Source organism: Lygodium microphyllum, chromosome 25, assembly GCF_053477565.2.
Source record: "Lygodium microphyllum isolate KBCC chromosome 25, Lygodium_microphyllum_v1.1.10, whole genome shotgun sequence".
Taxonomy (NCBI): Eukaryota; Viridiplantae; Streptophyta; class Polypodiopsida; order Schizaeales; family Lygodiaceae; genus Lygodium; species Lygodium microphyllum.
In genome coordinates, this window is record NC_141159.1 from 12,104,498 (window position 1) to 12,114,445 (window position 9,948).

Below are 9,948 nucleotides of genomic sequence, written 5' to 3' on the forward strand. Positions count from 1 at the left end.
TCTGAAAGATCACCCTACATACCTCAATTACTTTCTTAGGCTACTTATGTATCTTTTCATCATTAAAAAAAACATCATGGTGGTTATGGATAACCTTGTGAGTTGCCTAAGGATCTTATAAGCGATAGCCCATCTCACTATATCTTCATAACCAAGAATTTTGCATTTCATGGATTTAGAATCTAGCTTATTACACTTGTCTTTAGAGCAATTTGTTTCTTACATTGTCATTAACATAATGAATTTTTTGCAATAGCCTTTCTAGATAATGCGAGGCAATATGTGTGCATTGATTATCACCTTGTGAAAATGATAAGTATGGCAGAGGGGGGGGGAGATTTTATCAGTTATATCTCATATGAATAGGTATGCAGTTGACCATTTTCTTATATGGTTGGATTGCCTTTGTGCACCAAATGTCACATGGATGATGAAATATGCATGAGACCCTGATATAGAATGTTTATAGGCGAGCACAAAAGGGGGTTGTCTAGACCTTGTATCTAGACCTTGTTTGCAAAGCAAGGATGCTAGGGCGACAGGTTGACCATGCAACTATTTTTGACAAGTTAACTGATGAGGCAAAGGCATAGATGCAAGCATACAAAAAGCCAATGACCATTTCCACATGGTACAAGGCACCATTAATTGCACTTGCCCACGTCATATGGAAGGTAGGCAGTTCTTCAAGCTAACTTAAGAATATTTTTTTGGATGTATTTTTTTCCAAATGCAATAACCTTGTCATTAATTATCAAGTGTAGGGATGAGTATGATATGGTGATGCGGCCAATTGAAAAAAATGGACACATCTCTTTGACTCTCAGTTTAGAAACAAGTGGGGCGAGGAGTACTATTGTGCTAATAAAAATCTCATTAAGAAAACTTGACATTTGCTAAGAGTTGTAGATCCCAGTCTCAAAGAGAAGTGATATCAGTAAGTTTCTACTCTCTTTGTACTTGCCATTGATATATACTGAAACTACATTGGCATAGAGTAACAATGTTTTTGTCGATGCAGAACTATCTCATGCTTGGATTGGGCCTCAAAGAAGAGATTGTAAAATATTACACGGCGCAGCGAACAGAATCTGAGAAAGAGATAGAGAGTACACAACAGATAAGAGGAGAATCAGTAAAATTCTTTAACTCCAAACAACTGATACAAAGATGGCTCTGTCCACCCGTGCGCTTCCACTGAGTGAAGCTTAGATGGCGATCTAGACAGAAGATAGGCGAAGAGCTTAAGGCTAGCTGGAACAACAACTCTGACTGGGTGAAAGATGAGTGAATGATGGCCGCGAAGGGGTTTAGCTTTTATAGCCCGCGAAGGTCGTTAGGTCGGCCTGCTGACCGACCTACCATATGAGCCTCCACTAGTCGGCCAGGGAATATTCCAGGGAATATTCCCTTTACCATCGGGCCGGGGGCGCTGCCCCCGGACCCCCGCCAGGGGGGGCCGCTGGCCCCCCTGGGACCCCCCAGCCAGGGGCCGCTTCCGCGGCCCTCGGACCCCACAATAGGGGCCCCTTTTAACTCCCTTACCACGCAACTCAATGCAATGTGCCTCGAGTTGCTACCAGCTTAACCACTCTGTCTAACCCAAAGATTAGACCCACAACAGTCACCTTTTTGCCATCCGGTCACATAGACCTCATCTGATATACAAGTCAGGACTCAACCAATGTCCGGGCTCACATTTGGCTTCTCCTCATAATGGGGGCCTTACAACTTTGAGCACCATGGATCATTGGTAGCACCTAATGAGGGTGGGGCATTGATCATATCTAACACCCCCCCTCAATGTCCACCCATAGGTGAACTATCTCCTCGGCCCAATGCCGAGTCTCTGAAGATGAACTTGAAGCAAATCCTTCGTAAGTGCTTTGGTGAAGATATCTGCTCCATTCTCCTCTGTTGGACAGTAGACCAATTCCACTATCCCATCCTCCATCAAATCACGCACATAGTGATACTGGATCTCTATATGTTTGGTGCGTGCATGAAACACTGGATTTTTGGCAATGGCGATGCAACTCTGATTGTCACATCTCAGCACAGTTGGTTCTTCATCCTGCACTCCCATATGCCATAGAATCCTTCTCAACCATACGGCCTCACATGCAGCAAAACAAGCTGCCTTGTACTCTGCTTCGGTAGAAGACAATGCCACTGTTGGTTGCTTCTTACTAATCCAAGAGAAAATTCCTGAACCCAAAGAGAAACAATAACCAGAAACTGACTTCCTGGAATCAATGTCTCCTGCCCAATCTGAGTCACAGTTCCCCACAAGAGAAGTTCCGAAACTGTATGTGATACCATAGTCAAGAGTTTTCTTCAAGTATCTGAGCACCCGCATCCCAGCCTTCCAATGACTCTCATGAGGTTTGTTTGAGAACCTGCTCAAAACACCAACAGCAAAACTGATATCTGGTCTGGTGTTACACAAGTAGATCAGACTGCCGACCAACCTCCTATACCTCCCAATGTCTGCTAATGCTGATGTATCCTCGACGGATAACTTTGCATTCACCTCCATAGGTGTAGCTATCTCCTTGCACTCGGTCATGCCAAATGCCTTCAAGATCTCCCATGCATACTTCTTCTGAGAGATGAAGATCTTTCCTGGCTCTTGCCAGACTTCAATCCCCAAACAATAGTGCAGCAAGCCCAAGTCTGTCATTTCAAACTCAGAACTCAAAGCCTTTCGAGTTTGGTTGATCATATCTTCATAGTCACCTGTAATAAGAAGGTCGTCCAAATATAGGACAATCACTACAGACTTTTTACCATCCCTGTAAACATACAAGTTAGCATCTGAGGCACATCTTTTGAAGTTTAGGTTTAAAAAGAACCTATCTATCCGCTGGTACCATGCTCTGGGGGCTTGTTTCAGCCCATACAATGCCTTCTTCAGTTTACACACTTTGTTCTCAGAATGGGGGGCCTCAAACCCTGGTGGCTGAGCCACGTACACCTCCTCCTTGAGGTCACCATTTAAGAACGCTGACTTAACATCCATTTGGTACACTGGCCACTTCTTGTGGGCAGCCACTGCAAGTACCGTGCGAATAGTGGTCATTCTGGCAGTTGGGGCAAATGACTCTTGAAAATCAAACCCTTCAACTTGTGAAAATCCTTGGGCAACCAGTCTAGCTTTGTACTTTTCTAAGGTACCATCAGCCTTGTACTTTACCTTCCAGATCCACTTGGTGCCAATAATCTTCCGCTTTGCTGGCCGATCCACTAGCTCCCAAGTGTCATTCTTCATTATGCTGTCATACTCCACCTGCATAGCAGCCTTCCATGATGGATCTGCAAGTGCTTCTTCTAAGTCAGTTGGCTCCTTTACTTCTCTCATAATCTCAACCATCAAGGCCATGTTGACTATGTGAGCAGAAGCCCTCCTTTGCTCCTCTATTCTCTGAGACCTCCTTGGTCCGTCTGCCTTCTCCTCAACAGATGCAGGCATAGGATTATTGTGGTCATAGAGCTGCTTCACCCAGCGCGGCAATGGCTTTTCCGGTGGGGTGATGTCAGGTTGGTGAACTTTTTCCTCATCATCTGAAGATGATGCTTCCTCCTCCTTAAGGATAGGGATAGCTCTCGGGACAGGTTCATAGTGGACTACTTCTTCGCTTGATGATAAAGTGGAAGACCTTGCCTTCTCCTCCTCCACTGTATGCGGCTCCTCCTTGAACACCACATCACGGCTCGCGATGATCTTCTTTGCCTCTTGGTCATATAACTTGTAAGCCTTCTGCTCATCACTATAACCCAAGAAGATACATTTTCTGCTTTTTGGTTGTAACTTGTTTCTCTTCTCATCTGGAACATGTGCATAACATTCACATCCAAAAATTCTGAAATGTGAAACAGATGGTTTCTTACCAGTGTAAGCCTCATGAGGTGTTTTTCCCTTGAGAGCCTTTGTGTAGCTCCGATTTAGAATGTAGACTGCAGTATTAACAGCTTCAGCCCAAAAATGGTTAGGCAATCCCTTGCCCTTTAGCATGCATCTTGCCATCTCCACAATGGTACGATTCCTGCGTTCCACAACACCATTCTGCTGAGGTGTGTGAGGCGTCGTCAATTGACGCTTGATCCCTTTGCTCTTGCAAAAGCCTTCAAACTCCTTTGAGTTGAACTCACCACCACCATCTGTTCTAAATTTCTTCACACTTTTCCCTGTTTCATTCTCAACAAGTATTAGCCATTCTTTAAACTTACCAAAAGCTTGAGCCTTATCACGAAGGAAGTACACCCACATCTTCCTACTGTAGTCGTCGACAATCAACATAAAATAAGAAGATCCCCCCAAGGCCTGTGTAGGCATCTTACCACACAAGTCAGCATGCACCAACTCTAGAGGAGCATGTGCTCTATTCTTGCTTTCTTGTGGAAATGCCTTTCTCTGTTGCTTGCCCATCATACAAGCTTCACATGGTTCCTTCAATTCAGTTATTGTAGGTAGGTGAGCAACCATACCTTGCTTTTGCATCTCCTTCAATACTGCAAATCCGACGTGTCCAAACCTTTCATGCCAAAGCTTACTTGTGCCCACTCCAGCGGTGGCTGTAAGAGCACTTAGCTCATACAGGTTGTTCCTTCTTTCTCCTTTGCCAACAATTGTGCCAGCACTATTAATAATTTCTGCACCTGTCTTCTTGAACCTCACTTCATGACCAAGATCAGTTATGGCAGCAACTGATAAGAGATTTCTCCTGATTTCGGGAACATACAACACATTTGAAAGCTTTTTTACTTCACCATTTGCAGCAACAAAAGAAATAGTACCTGTGCCCGCAGCAGGGCATTTAGCATCATTTCCAACCGTCACAGTGATGGATTCTTGTAGAGGCTGCATAGAACTGTATAGACCTTTCTTGTTGGTCATGTGACGGGAGGCCCCACTATCCAACACCCAAGAGTCAGTGGTAGATTCTTCTTGCGCCGAGGAGCACACTTCCTCAATGGTCGCCATGAATAATTCCAACTCTGCTTCAGCCGTATTGGCTGTCTCTTTCCCTTTAGTTTTAAGGGTACCATTCTTTTCATCTGCCTTCTTGACACGACAATCTGCAATTGCATGTCCTTTCTTCTTACAGTAGAAGCACTCTCCTTGAAACCTCTTCTTGCCGCCCTTTTTCTTTTTGTCACCATCATTTTTGGTGGAGGAAACACCTTTGCCTTTTGCATTGGCAGAGAATGCAGCATCTCCATTGTTGCTTCCTTCTCGGGCTTTCAGCCTCAACTCCTCCTCCATTAATAATGCACAAAACTCCTCAAAAGTCAAAGCTTGAGGTCTCACCTGAGTATTAAGGGCAGTTACTAGTCCATCAAACTTTTGTGGACAAATCCGAAGACACCTCCGAGCTAGCTCTTCGCTAGTCTTTTGTATCCCAGCGCCAGCCATCTGGTCGCGCAGATTCTTAATCCGAGTGATGAATGCTTCAACCGTCTCTCCTTCAGCAAACTTCTCCGCTGCTAGTTGATTCTCCAAGTTTTGAATCCTTGTTTGGTTTCGTGTTTCATACTGACTCCTTAGTACATTCCAAGCCTCTGACGCTTTGGTTGTATGATGAATCAGAGTCAAAACACTGTCAGAACAGCTTGTAACTAAGGCACACAATGCATCTGCATTCCTTCGTTTCCAAGCTCGTAGAAGATCTGCATTCGGAGGAATCATCACACTAGGATTTGATGGGTCGGGGATAGGCTGTGGTTCTGCGTCAGTCCCCAGCACAGTCTCCAGAAGCTCATAAGAATCAAGGATAGTTGTAATTTTGAACTTCCACAAGGTGTAGTTTGTACCATCTAACTTGCCTTCGCTGAAGGTTGGTGGACGAATCCTCAGTGTTTGAATAGCCGGTACAGCAGCACCACCTCCTGCACCGCTTCCTAATGCGCCAGAACTGCTTCCCGGAGTCGACATCGTTTCTCTTTGCTGTTGAAGCCTTTGCCTCTTGCACGCTCTCCGATCTCTAGAGCCCCCTGGGCTCTGATACCATGTAAAATATTACACGGCGCAGCGAACAGAATCTGAGAAAGAGATAGAGAGTACACAACAGATAAGAGGAGAATCAGTAAAATTCTTTAACTCCAAACAACTGATACAAAGATGGCTCTGTCCACCCGTGCGCTTCCACTGAGTGAAGCTTAGATGGCGATCTAGACAGAAGATAGGCGAAGAGCTTAAGGCTAGCTGGAACAACAACTCTGACTGGGTGAAAGATGAGTGAATGATGGCCGCGAAGGGGTTTAGCTTTTATAGCCCGCGAAGGTCGTTAGGTCGGCCTGCTGACCGACCTACCATATGAGCCTCCACTAGTCGGCCAGGGAATATTCCAGGGAATATTCCCTTTACCATCGGGCTGGGGGCGCTGCCCCCGGACCCCCGCCAGGGGGGGCCGCTGGCCCCCCTGGGACCCCCCAGCCAGGGGCCGCTTCCGCGGCCCCCGGACCCCACAATAGGGGCCCCTTTTAACTCCCTTACCACGCAACTCAATGCAATGTGCCTCGAGTTGCTACCAGCTTAACCACTCTGTCTAACCCAAAGATTAGACCCACAACAGTCACCTTTTTGCCATCCGGTCACATAGACCTCATCTGATATACAAGTCAGGACTCAACCAATGTCCGGGCTCACATTTGGCTTCTCCTCATAATGGGGGCCTTACAACTTTGAGCACCATGGATCATTGGTAGCACCTAATGAGGGTGGGGCATTGATCATATCTAACAGAGATGTGTATTGAACAAGGAGAGAATATACACATTGGCGTCCTCAAAGCTAAATGAGGTAGATTGCATAAAGATATTAAAGGCCATGGAGAGTTTTGACATGAAAATTTGAACATTGATGGGCATGCTTGGACGTTGGTTATTCTTATTAATCTATATTATATGCATTGCAAGTCTAATGAATTGGTATTAAATGACATAACATTGATTAGAGCAGACGGAATGCACCATTGCGAAGTTGGGTAAGCATTAGCTATTCATTGTGAGACATTTGTTTGTGTCATTAGAGGTAGCGAGGTGAGAGTTTTAAAGTCATGTATAGTCATGCTGGATACTATCTATATATCACACTTACTAGCTCCATTCAATGAGTGCAATTGCTAAAATTAGTATTTCATACTTTAAGTGTTGGTACATGTGATATATATTCTAGCATACATGCATTCAAATGTTGCTTATAATGGAATCATCCCTCCAGAGTTCACCAAAGATAAGATTTCTACAAATGAGTGGGTGTGAGATATATCATAAGATCCCCACTAAGAGGTCACTATGAGATCCAATATTGTTGAACTATTGTAGAGATGTTTTTTAGACATTTAGTAGATTCATAATTCCTAATCCCTTATATGAATACCACATACTATAGGTGGCATACAATGTGGCAAGGATTTTTGGAGCTTGTTCTTGCAAATGTATACAAAAGAAGGGGATACCACTTTAGATTGCAAGGCTGGATGTGGTGACCTTGTATCAGTAGCACTAAATTTCAATAGACAAATTGCATGTATATATCACTTTGTTGAAGATGGAAGATATCTAAGAGCAAAGGTAACATGTTTACATAAACTTGTACAATATTTGACTGTAATATAGTGCTCTTTTTTTATCATACTAATACGTGGGTTCTCACCCTTCCATGTGCGCATGTATAGCTACCTCCCACAACCAAAAAATTAATTATGTTTGATATGAATGGGGTGCTTCTACATAGGCAACCAAAGCAAAAGGAATCATAACTAGTGAAGCTCTTGGAGGAGGGTAGGTATTGGGTGATTTTGTAGCCAGGGCGGTGCGTTTGCAAGGTTTTTGAAGAAAATATCTACATTGTTTGACATTGCCATTTAGAGCTCCACGAAGGAAGATAACTTAAGTGAGCTAGTCTAACTGATTAGAAGTGAATGTGTGAAGTTATCAAAGCAAGCACCAAACTTTGTATTTCAATATGGATAAGGCAAGTGCAAAGCAACTTCCACAACCACTTTTTTCAAAGGGAGTTACACAAAGTCCATTTTTTTGAAATGTTTTGATGACATTGATTGGCTGCAATTTAGCCCAACAGTGACACTATTTTGTGGATGATAGCATGGAGAAGATGCAAAGGAACCCACTCAATGTGTTTATATGCCCACCCCTATTTGAGCTCTTGCAGCACATGCTTCCCTACCGAGCTAGCATGCTTCCATGGTTCAGTCCTAGACTTTGTTAGGGAGATCACCAATTCCACCCTCCAACAATGAAACTCGATTGATATTTGATATGCATGATGAATGCGTACTTTTAAAATTATTTCATTGTGTTTATCTACAAGTGCAATGAAATGAGGATGAGAGAGAAGAGGAGAAAGAGAGAGGAATATGCAAGTGAAGAAGATTGGGTATAGGCATTCACTCAATTGCAGTATTACAAGATGTGCAAATAAAGCACGTGTGAAATATTTAGGAAAGGGTGGAGTGTAAATACATGCATGCATGTGAATGTGTATGTGCATAGTGGATTGATGTAATGTTCCACCCACGTGGGAACCACCTTTCCCCCCTCCCAAAATAAATTATGTTTTTGATTTTTTTAAATTACTATTATCCCCCCTGTCGTCGTCGATAGGGGCTGAGGGGGGAAGAGGACGAGGACGGCAGTTGACGCTGGTGGGAGAAGAAGCCAACGAAGACAAAGCAGAAGTGGGAGAGGACGATGATGACGACGAGAGGGAGAAATGAGTCCAGCATAACCAGTCATGGCCAGTTGCAAGACTGCGAGCCCACTGCCATGAAAAAGGTAGTAGTCACCGCCACCCCCACTATTGTTCCCCCCCCCCCCCCAATCGTAGAAAAGGGGGGATATCACCTCCTTGCCCTGTTACCACTGAGAGAGAGAGAGAGAGAGAGAGAGAGAGAGAGAGAGAGAGAGAGAGAGAGAGAGAGAGAGAGAGAGAGAGAGAGAGAGAGAGAGAGAGAGAGAGAGGAAGAAGAAGAAGAAGAAGAGAAAAAAAGAAGAAAAAGAAGAGAGAGAGAGAGAGGAGAAGAGGAGGAAGAGAGAGATAGGAAGAGGAAGAGAGAGGGAGTGAAGAAAAAGAAGAGAGAAAGATAGGGAGAGGGAGAGAGAGGGAGAGAGAGAAGAAGAGAAGAAGAAAAAGAAGAAGAAGAAGAGGAAGCCCTTCCCCTCCTTAGAGGGTGACCACACGCGTTGCTCTTCTCCTCGTCTCCCTGTGAGTCTAATCGCATCCAACAATGGAGCCATCAGCCAAGGCGTTTCTGCGAATACAAATACAACATTGAGTATGGATAATTCATATTCGAATATCCAGGTACAAATTGCCATCTCCGCTATTCATTGAGGCATAGACATATGCATGAATTCATTTCAACAAGTAGCTTGAATTTATTTTTTTGATAATTAACAAACTCATCGAGGATTAGAGATCCATCGAGAAATGAATCTAAGCGTCGCCGCTTGGTACTCCCATGGAATGTTTTGAGGTTTATCGCCCAGGGTTTCCTGAGTCCGCCTCACAATAGAACGTTCACGGTCAACCCCACTAGGATGGACCTAAAATCTAGGTTTTTAGGGGCTCTAACGTTGGTCTTGGACATTCTACTTTACACAGAGATATCCAATCCAAAGCCGATCTACACTGCACTTGGTTCAAAGAGAATAGGAAACGAGAGGGATGCACTGCTCAACCTCTCTGCCCATAGGGCATAGTCCCATTTCGGTCCCATAAAATGGCATGAATCGGATTCTAACCTAACCATACCTAAGGGTCAAACGATGGTAAAACCTTATAAGAAGCCTCCCAGTTCTCTGGGACCACCCTGCCATAGGACAGACCCATCGGGAGGTTATGTCCATGCACTTCCCTTGGTAGCTTTAGTTTTCTAATTAGGTCTTATCACATTTATATGTGACATTCAAAATCAGCTTCCT